This window comes from Salmo salar, chromosome ssa05 (assembly GCF_905237065.1).
Source record: "Salmo salar chromosome ssa05, Ssal_v3.1, whole genome shotgun sequence".
NCBI lineage: Eukaryota > Metazoa > Chordata > Actinopteri > Salmoniformes > Salmonidae > Salmo > Salmo salar.
In genome coordinates this window covers 24,955,385-24,970,979 of record NC_059446.1, presented here as the reverse complement: position 1 = coordinate 24,970,979, position 15,595 = coordinate 24,955,385, and the positions used below count along the sequence as shown (strand labels likewise).

General features: G+C 42.5%; 1 protein-coding gene across 7 annotated transcripts in view; it reads left to right on the top strand.

The window, feature by feature from the left end:
- The window catches only part of elf1 (E74-like ETS transcription factor 1), a 75,858-nt gene that overhangs the window by 32,153 nt on the left and 28,110 nt on the right, over positions 1–15,595 (top strand). The window contains exon 1 of one of the 7 annotated variants that reach the window (XM_045717990.1): positions 1,540–1,837. The exons of the other annotated variants lie outside the window; for them this stretch is intronic. The gene's annotated coding sequence lies outside the window, so the exon portion shown is untranslated. Of the gene's footprint in view, positions 1–1,539; positions 1,838–15,595 lie in introns of those variants that run through there. 7 annotated transcript variants of the gene reach the window in all.

Here is a 15,595-nt window from a genome sequence, read left to right as displayed (position 1 = left end):
TTCATTAAATGTCGTTGCTGCATGATTTAGTGTGTGAACTGTGAAGCATGGTGGGTGTGTGAACTGTGAAGCATGGTGGGTGTGCGCACTGTGAAGCATGGTGGGTGTGCGAACTGTGAAGCATGGTGGGTGTGTGAACTGTGAAGCATGGTGGGTGTGTGAACTGTGAAGCATGGTGGGTGTGTGAACTGTGAAGCATGGTGGGTGTGTGAACTGTGAAGCATGGTGGGTGTGTATACTGTGAAGCATGGTGGGTGTGTGAACTGTGAAGGATGGTGGGTGTGTGAACTGTGAAGCATGGTGGGTGTGTGAACTGTGAAGCATGGTGGGTGTGTGTACTGTGAAGCATGGTGGGTGTGTGTACTGTGAAGCATGGTGGGTGTGTGTACTGTGAAGCATGGTGGGTGTGTGTACTGTGAAGCATGGTGTTGTGCTGCTGGTATATTTTTCAGTTATTTTTTGTATCCGCCTGCCGACCTGTGCTGTGACATGTCGGTATTGGTATGAATGTAAACAGATCAGCGGTGGCCGTGTGTGTGTGTGTGTGTGTGTGTGTGTGTGTGTGTGTGTGTGTGTGTGTGTGTGTGTGTGTGTGTGTGTGTGTGTGTGTGTGTGTGTGTGTGTGTGTGTGTGTGTGTGTGTGTGTGTGTGTGTGTGACAGAGAGTTGGCAGGGGCGGTGGTATTTCACAATCACACATCTGCTACCATGGAGCATAGTTAAAAGAAAGTCCATCTGAGGGCCATTGGACTTGGAATTAGCTCCACAGGGCCATGTCCTAGCAGTAGTTTCCACTTAATTTTGACTTAAAGGGGTACTATGTTAGCGTTTAGGCAGCTGTTGCTTAGGAGATAGAGGGAGGTTTCTGTACAACTTTGGGATGCTGGATGGAGCTGAAAGTGGTTTTTGCTATTCCAGTCTGGTCATGTACCAAATTGTTACCTCACAGCAGCCAAAACAACGGGAGAGTCTTCAAAACAAAGCAATTCAAAAATTTCTGAGAGAGGAGAATTGTCAATGCACAGTAAGAGGCCGCTGAGCTGAGGCAGAGATATGCATACTTTCATTGTCTCTGTCTTTTCCATTTCAACCCATTGTGTCACTCAAACACATAGGGTCCTAAAAGCCCAGAGAGAGACGTAACCAGCTAAAAACCACCCAGGCTCATATGACATATGTCAAAACCATCAGATATACACTTAACATCATACATAAACCTCAAACTTTCTTTTGACGTGCCTCGAGAAGTAGGGAACTAATTCTTGGACCAAGGACAAATGGAAAGATTCTTCAACAACGGAGTCATCTGTCTACACCCACATTTTGCAATCATGCTAGTTCACAACTGGATCCTGTTAATAGCTAATCATTTCACCTCAGTGTGCATGAACCAGGTTGGAGATGGGGTCAATGATGATGAACAAACAACAATCTCCCATGTGAGATTGGCATCGCTGCTCTTCAATATCATTCTTTGTTTTTGATCACAGATGACCAATAGGCGCCTATCCAGTTTCTGGATTCTAATCATTCTTGCTATTCTGTGAACAGGTAAAATGGCAGAATTGACATTTTAATGAGTAGCCTCTTGTAGCACTCATGTAGCTGCTAGCTTTACTCGAGATAGAAGGGGGCAGATGTATTTTTTTTCCCCTTTCTGCAATTTCCTGTCCTGTTTTCACAAGTCAAATGGCTCTTCCTATCTGTGGCATGTGGCCTGTTGCCACATAATAGAAACAGATTGCTGGTGGTGGGAGTAGTTCTGAAAAATGTTCTAAAGACCACACCATGACTATCATTCAGAATCCATGATTTGGACGGTGGGCTATTTTCCTCAGGTAAGATAGAAAATATTATGTTTGACCAATGCTTTACTGGCAGAACGTAGTGCGACAGGAGCTTGGTTCTTCTTAGAATTGGCGTAAAAGGGGCCAGCTTTGGTGGTGTGGTACGGTGTGGTGGGAGGCAACACCTTGCTCACGAACACATGGGGAAGGAAGGAAGGAACGGAAAGGGGTTACCTAGTCATGTTTCTGTGTGTGTCTATATGTTAGATATACGTGTGAGTTTTGGAATGGCAGGTATAGCATATCTAGGTTAACAAGAAGAGGTTCACTGTCACGCTGTGCAATCATACTGTTTTTCATATTTACAATTGAATACGGGCATTTTTAATACACTACTGTTCAAAACTTTGGGGTCACTTAGAAATGTCCTGCAAAACACCAGTCTCAACGTCAACAGTGAAGAGGAGACTCCGGGATGCTGGCATTCTAGGCAGAGTTGCAAAGAAAAAGCCATATCTCTGTCCAGTCAGGTGTTCTTTTGCCCGTCTTAATCTTTTCTTTTTATTGACCAGTCTGAGATATGGCTTTTTCTTTGCAACTCTGCCTAGAAGGCCAGCATCCCGGGGGGTTGCATATTCACTGTTGACATTGAGACAGGTGTTTTGCGGGTACTATTTAATGAAGCTGTCAGTTGAGGACTTGTGAGGTGTCTGTTTCTCAAACTAGACACTCTAATGTACTTGTCCTCTTGCTCAGTTGTGCACCGGGGCCTCCCACTCCTCTTTCTATTCTGGTTAGTGCCAGTTTGCAATGTTCTGTGAAAGGAGTAGGACACAGCGTTGTACAAGATCTTCAGTTTCTTGGCAATTTCTCACATGGAATAGCCTTAATTTCTCAGAACAAGAATAGAATGACGAGTTTCAGAAGAAAGGTCTTTGTTTCTGGCCATTTTGAGCCTGTAATTGAACCCACAAATGCTGATGCTCCAGATACTCAACTAGTCTAAAGAAGGCCAGTTTTATTACTTCTTTAATCAGTACAACAGTTTTCAGCTGTGCTAACATAATTGCAAAAGGGTTTTCTAATGATCAATTAGCCTTTTAAAATGATAAACTTGGATTAGCTAACACAACGTGCCATTGGAACACAGGAGTGATGGTTGCTGATAATGGGCCTCTGTACACCTATGTAGGTAGATATTCCATTAAAAATCAGCCGTTTCCAGCTACAATCGTAATTTACAACATTAACAATGTCTACACTGTATTTCTGATCAATTTGATGTTATTTTAATGGACAAAAAAAAAATGCTTTTCTTTCAAAAACAAAGACATTTCTAAGTGACCCCAAACTTTTGAACAGTAGTGTACATACAGTGGGGTCTGATATTATTGATAAAGATGAGCAATAAGGACTGTATAAACTAAGTAATCCTGAATGAATCATGAATAAAGATGAGTGGGAAAGTTACAGAGGGTTAAAGATCATACCCCAAAGACATGCTAACATCCCGTTATTGTAATGGTGAGAGGTTAGAATGTCTTGGGGGTATGATCTTTGACCCTCACTCATCATTATTCACGATCTATTCAGGATTATCCATAGTCATGGTAACATCCACATTAATGTAGAAGTGTTTAGAAACCTATTCTATTCTTATTTACAATAAAAGTTACTGCAAAATGACACATTACATGATTTACCATTTCATTTCTATTGGGCACAAAATTATCTTAAACACAACCAAAACGAACTGAAAATGCATCCAAAGGTTTATAGCGTCACAAGTTTGATGTAATCATTTTGTGCTCGGAATATGGGAACAAATACTAAACTTTTGAATACTTTATTGATAGGAATCTTTAAGAAAACATGTATTACTTGTTAAACAATATCTCTTTCTCTGAGCAATTGTATTAGAAAATAATATAATTTCCCCCCCAAAATGTTGTATACAATATAGCATAAAATATTATTTCTTTTATACAATCATTATTTCTAATTTTATCAAGGTTGTCAATAATTTCAGACCCCACAGTTCCTGAGTTTTGGACTTTGTAAGGCCACAGAGGAAGGGTAGAAACACGTCAAAGACCCAATGAGTTAGTTAGAAGCATGGAGGGGTAGTTGTGCAAAATAACATTTGACTCTTGCACTGAGAGAGGTTTTCTACTGAATGCGGTTTAACAGACAGGAAGTCGCTGAAACCCAGTGATGCATTTCCTGTCAGCGCAAGCTTCACAGGTCAGTTTGTGGCTGCTGTTTGTTTCTCTTCTCTCAATTATATTTTGCGCCTCTATTTTCAGTTTTCTACTCCCTCTTCTCTCTGTCCTCATGCATGGTATGCTCTGCCATGATAGGGAGGTGTGTGTGTGCCAATATATTTCCAAAGCATCAGGATATTTGTGTAGGCTACAAGTAAGCTACAATTAGTAATACAAAAAAAACATTCCTAGATTTGAATGATTTAACTCTCCCACATCCGTATGAAGACTCAATGCAGAAGTCATGTGAATTTTGGTAATCTATGATCAATAAATTAGATTATCATGCTCTAGACTCTACACACACAGCTGATCTGTCTGCTTAAAAAACATAGTAAATTACCATGCAAATGATCATGGTACTCATGTGGCTCTATGAGCTGTGAGGTAGCACTATGAGCTGTGTTGTCACATCAGAGGGCTAGCTATAGCTCTTCAGATTTAACCTTAGCGAGTTAGCACAAGCAGCACCAGTCTATTGCCACACACCACAGAATGCTATAGCTCTTCAGATTTAACCTTAGCGAGTTAGCACTAGCATAACCAGTCTGTATTGCCACACACCACAGAATGCTATAGCTCTTCAGATTTTACCTTCGCGAGTTAGCACTAGCAGCACCAGTCTGTATTGCCACACACCACAGAATGCTATAGCTCTTCGGGGTTGGCCTTAGTAAGTTAGCACTAGCAGCACCAGTCTGGGTGAGGGTGCTGCTGCCTGCGACCTTGTCCATATTAGCCCTTCTCTCACTCAGAGCCTGGGGCTGCAGTGGAATAGTACAAGGTTTACGAGAGATCAGATTAAATTCCATCTCTCCCACTGAAAGGCCTGTACTAGAGGTGACCTTTTTCTCTCCATCTTCATTTGGCCGTAGCACACCAGCCCACCTCCCTGTGCATTACTACAACAGACAGACATCACTGTTGGTTTGGATGCAGGTGTTTTGTTTAGAATGACGGCTCCATTATCAACTCGATGTTGTTTAATATCAAACTCAACTGACTCATACAGAACAGAGTAATCAATCCCATATGCCAAACGTCAGGCATAACCGAACAGTAACAGCACTGTAGAACTGTGTGTTAATGTATGTCTCAATGCAGCACTGTAAAACTCAGACATATCCGTCCAGATTACATGTTAGATATTGTTGCACTGTCGGAACTAGTAGCACAAGCATTTCGCTACCCTCGCAATAACATCTGCTTTCCATGTGTATATGACCAATAACATTTGATTTGATTTGAGACATAGCGGCATGTTTTGTTGTTTCGCTTTACTGGCCGCAGTCACCAGCTCAAATCAAGTCAAATCAAATTGTATTTTTCACATGCTTCCTAAACAACAGGTGCAGACTAACAGTGAAGTGCTTACTTACGGGCCCTTTCCAACAATGCAGAGAGAAAAATTGAGAAATAATAGAAAAATAGTAACACAAGGAATAAATACACAATGAGTATAACTTGGCTATATACACAGGGTGCCAGTATGAGTCGATGTGCTGGGGTATGAGGTAATTGAGGTAGTTATGTACATACGGGTAGGGGTAAAGCTGGGCGTCATTAGAGGATGCCTATGTCCTCTGCCTTCATTTCTGGCCATATATCTCACCCGGCATGGCAAAATCTAACCTTCTATTCCCCAATAAAGTTGAAACGTGTCAGGACTGTGAGCATTGTACACTACCATGGCCCATGCATGACCATGTGCTGAGCAAAGCAAAGAATACTAATGCCAGTTTTTACACACTGCTGTAGGTTGCTGTGGTGGTGAAAGGACATTGTCTGTGTACACTCTGTTCTCTGGTGCCAAGGCAGCAGCCACTTAATTGCGGAGGACTGTGACCTTTTCTGCTATGTATAATTCCCAAACAAACAACTGGGCTAGTTTGCCTTGGAAGGCTGTCAATGCTTTGTTCCGCTAACATGGGACATGGTGTGAGATGTCTCAAAAGTTTTTAGCAACTTGCATGTCTAAAAGACTTGATGTTTAATTGTCTGTGGCTTATGTCAGAAGAGTGGTTAGTTCATTGTCTCCCTCAGTAGGGTTTTGCTGTTGTTGTTAAATGAAGTACATTTCTTAGCCTCTAGTCTGCTGACACCATGTGTTTTATGTCCCTGTTGATGTGCATGAGGCCAGAATCCTCTCAGGCCCGGCACTGGCTATCACAGAGCTCCAGGATTGACTTGACACCAGCCTAATACCACTGAGTCATTTCCCCAACAGGAACCCAGATGATTCCTGCAAAACAGCACTTCTCTGCTGACCGCACTTCATGAGCACAAAAATGTGGTGTTGTCCTCGGTTTTTCTGGGGTTTTCTGACAACTTGAACATTGGTATTTTGCTTTGCTCTCAGGTCAGATCTACACTACCAGTCAAAAGTTTTAGAACACCTACTCATTCAAGGTTTTTCTTTATTTTTACTATCTTCTACATTGTAGAATAATAGTGAAGACATCAAAACTATGAAATAACACATATGGAATCATGTTGTAACCAAAAAAGTGTTAAACAAACAAATCAAAATATTAAATGTTTGAGATTCTTCAAATAGCCACCCTTTGCCTTGATGACAGCTTTGCACACTCTTGGCATTCTCTCAACAAGCTTCACCTGGAATGCTTTTCCAACAGTCTTGAAGGACTTTCCACATATGTTGAGCACTTGTTGGCTGCTTTTCCTTCACTCTGTGGTCCGACCCATCCCAAACCATCTCAATTTGGTTGAGGTCGGGGAACTGCCATAGGGGTCGGAGTTGCAATCTCCTGCAGAGACAGCCTGCAGAGTTCTGTCATACTATCCAGGTCTGTGCCCAAACAATTCGAGCTTCTACTTCTAAAAATCTACCTTTCCAGAAACAAGTCTCTCACTGTTCCCGCTTGTTATAGACCACCTTCTGCCCCCAGCTGTGCCCTGGACACCATATGTGAATTGATTGCCCCTCACCTATCTTCAGAGCTCGTACTGTTAGGTGACCTAAACTGGGACATGCTTAACACCCCGGCCGTCCTACAATCTAAACTAGATGCCCTCAATCTCACACAAATTATCAATGAACCTACCAGGTACAACCCCAAATCTGTAAACACGGGCACCCTCATAGATATCATCCTGACCAACCTGCCCTCTAAATACACCTCTGCTGTCTTCAACCAGGATCTCAGTGATCATTGCCTGCGTCCGTAATGGGTCCGCGGTCAAACGACCACCCCTCATCACTGTCAAACGCTCCCTAAAACACTTCAGTGAGCAGGCCTTTCTAATCGACCTGGCCTAGGTATCCTGGAAGGATATTGACCTCATTCCATCAGTAGAGCATGCCTGGTTATTCTATAAAAGTGCTTTCCTCACCATCTTAAATAAGCATGCCCCAGTCAAAAAAAATTTGAACCAGGAACAGATTCATCGACCTGGCCAAGGCTTTCGACTCTGTCAATCACCACATTCTTCTCGGCAGACTCAACAGCCTTGGTTTCTCAAATGACTGCCTCACCTGGTTCACCAATTACTTCTCAGATAAAGTTCAGTGTGTCAAATCGGAGGGCCTGTTGTCCTGACCTCTGGTAGTCTCTATGGGGGTGCCACAGGGTTCAATTCTCAGGCTCTTTTCTCTGTATACATCAATGATGTTGCTCTTGCTGCTGGTGATTCTCTGATCCACCTCTACGCAGACGACACCATTCTGCATACTTCTGGCCCCTCTTTGGACACTGTGTTAACTAACCTCCAGACAAGCTTCAATGCCATACAACTCTCCTTCCGTGGCCTCCAACTGCTCTTAAATGCAAGCAAAACTAAATGCATGCTCTTCAACCGATTGCTGCCCACACCTACCCACCCGTCCAGCATAACTACTCTGGACGGTTCTGACTTAGAATATGTGGACAACTACAAATACCTAGGTGTCTGGTTAGACCGTAAACTCTCCTTCCAGACTCACATTAAGCATCTCCAATCAAACAAATAGCCCTTACACAGCCTGGAGGTGTGTTGGGTCATTGTCCTGTTGAAAAACAAATGAGAGTCCCACTAAGCCCAAACCAGATGGGATGATGTATTGCTGCAGAATGCTGTGGTAGCCATGCTGATTAAGTGTGCCTTGAATTCTAAATAAATTACAGACAGTGTCACCAGCAAAGCACCCCCACACCATAACACCACCTCCTCCATGATTTACGGTGGGAAATTCACATGCAGACATCATCCGTTCACCCTCACTGCATCTCACAAAGACACATCAGTTGGAACCAAAAATCTTCAATTTGGACTCCAGACCAAAGGACAGATTTCCACCGGTCTAATGTCCATTGCTCGTGTTTCTTGGCCCAAGCAAGTCTCTTCTTCTTATTGGTGTCCTTTAGGAGTGGTTTCTTTGCAGTAATTGTACCATGAAGGCCTAATTCACACAGTCTCCTTTGAACAGTTGATGTTGAGATGTGTCTGTTACTTGAACTCTGTGAAGCATTTATTTGCTGCAATTTCTGAGGCTGGTAACTCTAATGAACTTATCCTCTGCAGCAGAGGTAACCCTGGGTTTTCCATTCCTGTAGCGGTCCTCATGAGAGCCAGTTTTATCATAGCGCTATATGGTTTTTGAGACTGCACTTGAAGAAACGTTCAAAGTTCTTAAAATTTTCCGTATTGACTGACCTTCATGTCTTAAAGTAATGATGGACTGTCATTTCTCTTTGCTTATCTGAGCTGTTCTTGCCATAATATGGACTTGGTCTTGAATTTTTTTAAATCTTTATTTATGTAGGCAAGTCAGTTAAGAACAAATTCTTATTTTCAATTACGGTCTAGGAACAGTGGGTTAACTGCCTTGTTCAGGGGCAGAATGACAGATGTTTACCTTTTCAGCTCAGGGATTCGATCTTGCAACCTTTCGGTTACCAGTCCAAAACTCTAACCACTAGGCTACCTGTTTTACCCTACCTTGCCACAACACAATGCATTAAAAAGGTCAAACGCATTAAGAAGGAAAGAAATTCCGCAAATTAACTGTTAAGAAGGCACACCTGTTAATTGAAATGCATTCCAGGTGACAACCTCATGAAGCATGAAGCTGGTTGAGAGAATGCCAAGAGTGTCCATTGCTCATGTTTCTTGGCACAAGCAAGTCTCTTCTTATTATTGGTGACCTTTTAGTAGTGGTTTCTTTGCAGAAAAGCTGTCATCAAGACAAAGGGTGGCTATATGAAGAATCTCATACCAAATATATTTTGATTTGTTTAACACTATTTTGGTTACTACATGATTCCATATGTGTTATTTTATAGTTATTCATTCTTCACTATTATTCTGCAATTTAGATAATAGTAAAAATAAAGAAAAACCCTTGAATGAGTAGGTGTTTTAAACTTTTGATTGGTAGTGTATGAAAATGTAGCTGCTTTGGTTTCAAATCAAATTGTATTGTCATATGCGCCTAATACAACAGGTGTAGACCTTACCATGAAATGCTTTCTTGCAAGCCCTTATCCAACAATGCAGTTAAAGAAATAGAGTTAAGAAAATAATTACTAAATAAACTAGTGTCAATGTAAATTGTCCAGGTGGCCATTTGATTCATTGTCTTATGGCTTGTGGGTAGAAGCTGTTAAGGAACCTTTTGGTCCTGGACTTGGCGTCCGGTACTGCTTGCCGTGAGGTAGCAGAGAGAAGAGTCTATGACTTGGGTGACTGGAGTCTTTGACAATTCTTTGGGCCTTCCTCTGACACTGCCTAATATATAGGTCCTGAATGTCAGGAAGATTGGCCCCAGTGATGTACTGGGCCACACCCACTACCCTCTGTAGCACCTTACGGTCAGATGCTGAGCAGTTGCCATACCAGGCGGTGATGCAACCGGTCAGGGTGCTCTTGATGGTGCAGCTGTAGAACTGTTTGAGGACCTGGGGACACATGCGAAATCTTTTCAGTCTCCCGAGGGGGAAAAGGTGTTGTCGTGCACTCTTCACAACTGTCTGGGTGTGTTTGGACCATGATAGTTCGTTGGTGATGTGAACACCAAGGAACTTGAAACTCTCGACCCGCTCCATTTCAGCCCCGTCGACGTTAATGGGGGCTCATTTGGCCCTCCTTTTGATATAGTCCACTATCAGCTCCTTTCCAGATAGAAAGGTAGGCCTACCAAATTGAGCCTACGCTACCCACTGAGCACAGACTGCAGTTCAACGTTTTGTTTTTACCTTCAATGTAGCAAAACTTTTGCCAGGCTAAGAGCTAGCAGTTTCTGGGAACGAGACCATGCGCTAGAGATGTATTTGAGGCTAAGCTTTTCTGTTTCTCTCTCTGACTGAGACTGAACTACTCAAGTAGAGGGCTATATTCCGTCACTGGGATATGATGAGCTTTTGTAATTGACTGCAGTGGGTCAGTTTTCCTAAACTTTGCGGTGTTTAGTGAAGAGAGAAGTGTGATTTATGCCCACTCTCTTGTCTATCCTCTCCATCCACCCTGAAATGCCAGGAATGCCAGTGTTAGTCAGTTTCCCCACTATCACCAAGCAGGAAAGAACTCCACACTCTCCCTGTCTTCCCTCTAACTTTCTCCCCTTTCCACCCCAAAAGCTCTCATTAGATCAGGAGCTATTCTGAGACTCTTGAGCTGACAGCATTGAGGCCATGATCTTACACTCTCGATACAGGGCTAGTGAGTGTTAGAGCAAGCAGCACCACCCGTAATACTACCGCCCATCACATAGTTATACCAGAACCATCGGAGCATTCTCCAACCACTCTATAACAACGTCACCTCTTTTGAACATTGAACATCTCACATTTTGTAATTTGAGCAAGTAACCGGGGTCGATAAGAATAGTTTGTTCTTGGTCGGTTTTCTTGTTTCCCACAATGTTTGCATGGCTGCCACATGCAGGCTGACTCATTGCCTAGTCATTCAATTGACTTAAATTACCTCCTTTCATGGTCAACAATGAGCTCAGCTGAGGAGAGCGAAGAGGAGGGAAGCATGGCCTGCTGGGAGCTGTGCGTTTGTTACACGGGTGTATTACATTTCGTGAAACGTTCAGAACATTGCAGATAGAAAGGTAGGCCTAACAAGTTGAGCCTATGCTACCCATTGAGCACAGACTGCAGTTCAATGTTTTATATACATTTGATTGAGTTGTCAACTAACGTGAATTCAACACAAAATCATTTAGGTTAAAAGTTACCTTGATTACTTTCTGCAAATCCAGTCAGTTTTCCAACTTGATTCAACATCATCAGATAGATTTTTTTGGGTCGAAATGACATGAAACAACATTGATTCAAACCATTTTTTGCCCAGTGGGTAATCTCTATTCCACATAACAGACAGTCATATCCACCATTTTTTGCCCAGTGGGTAATCTCTATTCCACCTAACAGACAGTCATATCAACTGGTTTTTGCCCAGTTGGTAATCTCTATTCCAGCTGACAGACAGTCATATCTGTTCTACACAATACAACGTTCTGTAACATCGCTCCCTTTTGAACAGACCCCAGGCCTCTAATTGGTTGTTATTGCGACTGCTAGTTACTTTGGGAGAGGGAGAGCAGTCTTCTGCTGTCTGTTCTCAGCTAGCTCCTCCTCCTCCTACAGCACATAGAGCTGAGGACACGCTACAACAGACAGCCATGTTTGAGAGAGGGAGTGTGTGGAGCAAGTCAACCGTCAGTCACGTGACGTGAGCCACAGTGGAGTGGTAATTACTTCTACTAACTCCTGCAGTCTAAGGCTGGTCTAGAGTGGCCCCACCCAGCCTAAAGTCACACTGCTTTATTTGCTCTGTGGAGGCTTGTGAAATTGAGGAACACTTTAACAGAGCAAGAGAGCGTTCCTCCCTTCTGTTTTGCTTTGCTTGTTTCTCCTGTCCTCTGGCTGAGAGTGATCTCAGCCTCCCTCTGCCTGTGCAGACAAGGCAGCTGTTGTCATGTGCTCTGGGATACTGTGCAGGTCTCTCTAATGACTGACTGTAGTATCTCTGTCTGCCCTCAGCACTGGGCCACCCAAATCAATGATTCAGTAACAGGAGGGATATAGAGTACATGCATGTGCGCACACACTCTCAGACACACACTCTCAGACACACACTATCACACACACACTCTCACACACACACTATCACACACACAGACATTGTTCACATTTAACCCATCATATAGAAAAGCCAGGCCCTTCTACCTTGATGTTTCTATTGATCTGATAACAGGATTTTGGCTAGCATCAGATAACCCACTTTTGATTGGACGGTGCGAATGATTCATTCAGTCACAAGCTTATCTCTAAAGATAAGATATCGTAATAGATATCGTAATAGTTTGGTTGATTCATGGCACTTTCAAATTCTAACAGACAGTCCTGGTGGATGGCATGCTGAATAGGAGAAAAGGGAAATTGAACAGAGAAGCGAGACAGGATTGTCGGGGTCATATCAAATTCTGGCCTCTCAAAAAGGGACAGTTAATTAAAAAATCGAAATTTCTCAAGGCCTGTATTCACAAAACACTCATAAATTTCATACACTCATACACTCCAGTCACCCAAGTCATAGACTGTTCTCTCTGCTACCGCACGACATTGCAATCCACAAGGAGACTGCGTGCCAGGCTGACCACCTGTTACGCGAGTGCAGCAAGGAGCCAAGATAAGTTGCTAGCTAGCATTAAATTTATCTTATAAAAAACAATCAATCTTAACATAATCACTAGTTAACTACACATGGTTGATAATATTACTAGTTTATCTAGTTTGTCCTGCGTTGCATATAATCGATGCGGTGCCTGTTAATTTATCATTGAATCACAGCCGACTTCGCCAAACGTGTAATGATTTAACAAAAGTGCATTTGCGAAAAAAGCACAATCGTTGCACCAATGTACCTAACCATAAACATCAATGCCTTTCTTAAAATCAATACACAAGTCTTTTTTTAAACCTGCATATTTAGTTAAAAGAAATTCATGTTAGCAGGCAATATTAACTAGGGAAATTGTGTCACTTCTCTTGCGCTCAGTGTAAGCAGAGTCAGGGTATATGCAGCAGTTTGGGCCGCCTGGCTCGTTGCGAACTGTGTGAAGACCATTTATTCCTAACAAAGACCGTAATTAATTTGCCAGAAATGTACATAATTATGACATAACATTGAAGGTTGTGCAATGTAACAGCAATATTTAGACTTAGGGTTGCCACCCGTTCAATAAAATACGGAACGGTTCCGTATTTCACTGAAATAATAAACGTTTTGTTTTCGAAATGATAGTTTCCGGATTTGACCATATTAATGACCTAACGCTCGTATTCCTGTGTGTTTATTATATTATAATTAAGTCTATGATTTGATAGAGCAGTCTGACTGAGCGGTGGTAGGCAGCAGTAGGCTCGTAAGTATTTATTCAAACAGCACTTTCCTGCATTTGCCAGCAGCTCTTCACAGCTCTTCGCATCAGCGCTGTTTATGACTTCAAGCCTATCAACTCCCGAGATTAGGCTGGCAATCCTATAGTGCCTATAAGAACATCCAATAGTCAAAGGTATATGAAATACAAATGGTATGGAGAGAAATAGTCCTATAAATTCCTATAATAACTACAACCTAAAACTTCTTACCTGGGAATATTAAAGACTCATGTTAAAAGGAACCACCAGCTTTCATATGTTCTCATGTTCTGAGCAAGGAACTTTAACGTTAGCTTTTTTACATGGCACATATTGCACTTTTACTTTCTTCTCTAACACTGTGTTTTTGCATTATTTAAACCAAATTGAACATGTTTCATTTATTTGATAATAAATTGATTTTATTTATGTATTATATTAAGTTAAAATATGTGTTCATTCAGTATTGTTGTAATTGTCATTATTACAAATATATATATATATAAAAATCGACCGATTTCATCGGTATCAGCTTTTTTGGTCCTCCAATAATCGGTACCGGTGTTGAAAAATCATAATCTGTCAACCTCTAACCCAGACTATTTACATTCACCCCCCCTCTGTATTTACAATGCTGCTTATCTATGCATAGTCCCTTTACAAATTACCTTTACAAATTACCTCGTCAAACTGTACCCCCGCGGGCCCAGTGAGCCAAGACATAGTGCTGTACGCAAATACTCCTAGTGTGAAGATACCCTCATGTATCGAGTCAATGTTATTGTTATGTCATTTTCTTTCTTTCATTTTTTAACTTTAGTTTATTTAACAAATATTTTCTTAACTCTATTTCTTGAACTGCATTGTTGGTTAAGGGCTTGTAAGTAAGCAATTCACAGTAAGGTCCACACCTGTTGTATTCGGCGCATGTGACAAATTAAATTTGATTTGATTTACATTTTAAGCGATTGAATTTGACTTTGAAGTGAACTGTCCCTTTAAGTCTAGAAGGGAGCATTGGAGTTGTGCAGTACCAATGATGTCATAGACTGTATCCTGCATAGAATGAAATGTGCCTAAAATAAATATACTTTATCTCTATGCAGCCAGGACTGGGCTCCCATATGAACCTGACCTGTAGATGCCTATGTTCTTCACTGGGCTCCCATATGAACCTGACCTGTAGATGTTTACATTGTTCCCAGAGAAGCAGAGAGAGGAGATTCTGCCTAGTCCAGGTTTATGTGTGCTGTCTGCTCCGTGTGTGGTCCCTATCCTGTCTCACTGCTTTTTGTGCAGTCACCTAGCGGACCGAGCTGTCAGAGTTGTCTGTGTGCCCACGGAGAGGGGTTAATGTGGTGCCTGGAATGGAAGCACCCCCCCATTTACCCACACCAGGAGGTCCATTCCCCTGGGAGAGGGCAAGTGTCCCATCACCCCCTTTTCCCATTCTTCCTTTCCTCTCCACTCCCCGTCTCTCTCATCTGAGCTTTATGTTATTAGCAGACTGGGAAGAAACAAGCAACTTTTAATCACAAATTTGGGAAACGGACACTGGGTATGTACATAGTCAATGGTAGGCCTCGAGGGGACTCCTATGGTAGGTACACATGTAGCTCATCTCTTGGCAGTAGTACTGTAGACTACTTTATCATTGACCTCAACCCAGAGTCTCTTAGAGCGTTCAGAGTCAGCCCACTGACACCCTTATCAGATCACAGCAAAATCACACTCATCTTGAACAGAGCTTTGCTCAGTCATGAGGCATCAAAGCCAAAGGAACTGAATAATATTAAGAAGTGCTACAGTATTCTTCTCCTCTCCTAATTTGAACCCTACACATCTTCCCTCTCTCATCCCCCCACCTTTTTACCACCCTCTCAGAGACACAATTGGACCAGGAATGCACACGGTCAGGCATTTCAAGGCAAAGAGGCCCCACCCTGCAACAGTAGAGAAGGAAAGGGGGGGGGCGGGGGGGGGGGGCCGGCTTTCTAAGTACTGCTGCCATCCTGACTCTCTCAATTCAATTAATCTCTCTCTCTCTCTACTGTTGCCAGCTTCCCCCCACCTCCTTTAATCTTTAAGCAGACCACCGGCCCCTCCCTTTCCCCTCCATTGCCCTTGAGACCAGCCTGTGGGGTGTGGGCTACGCTTTCACTATGACCCCCCCCATC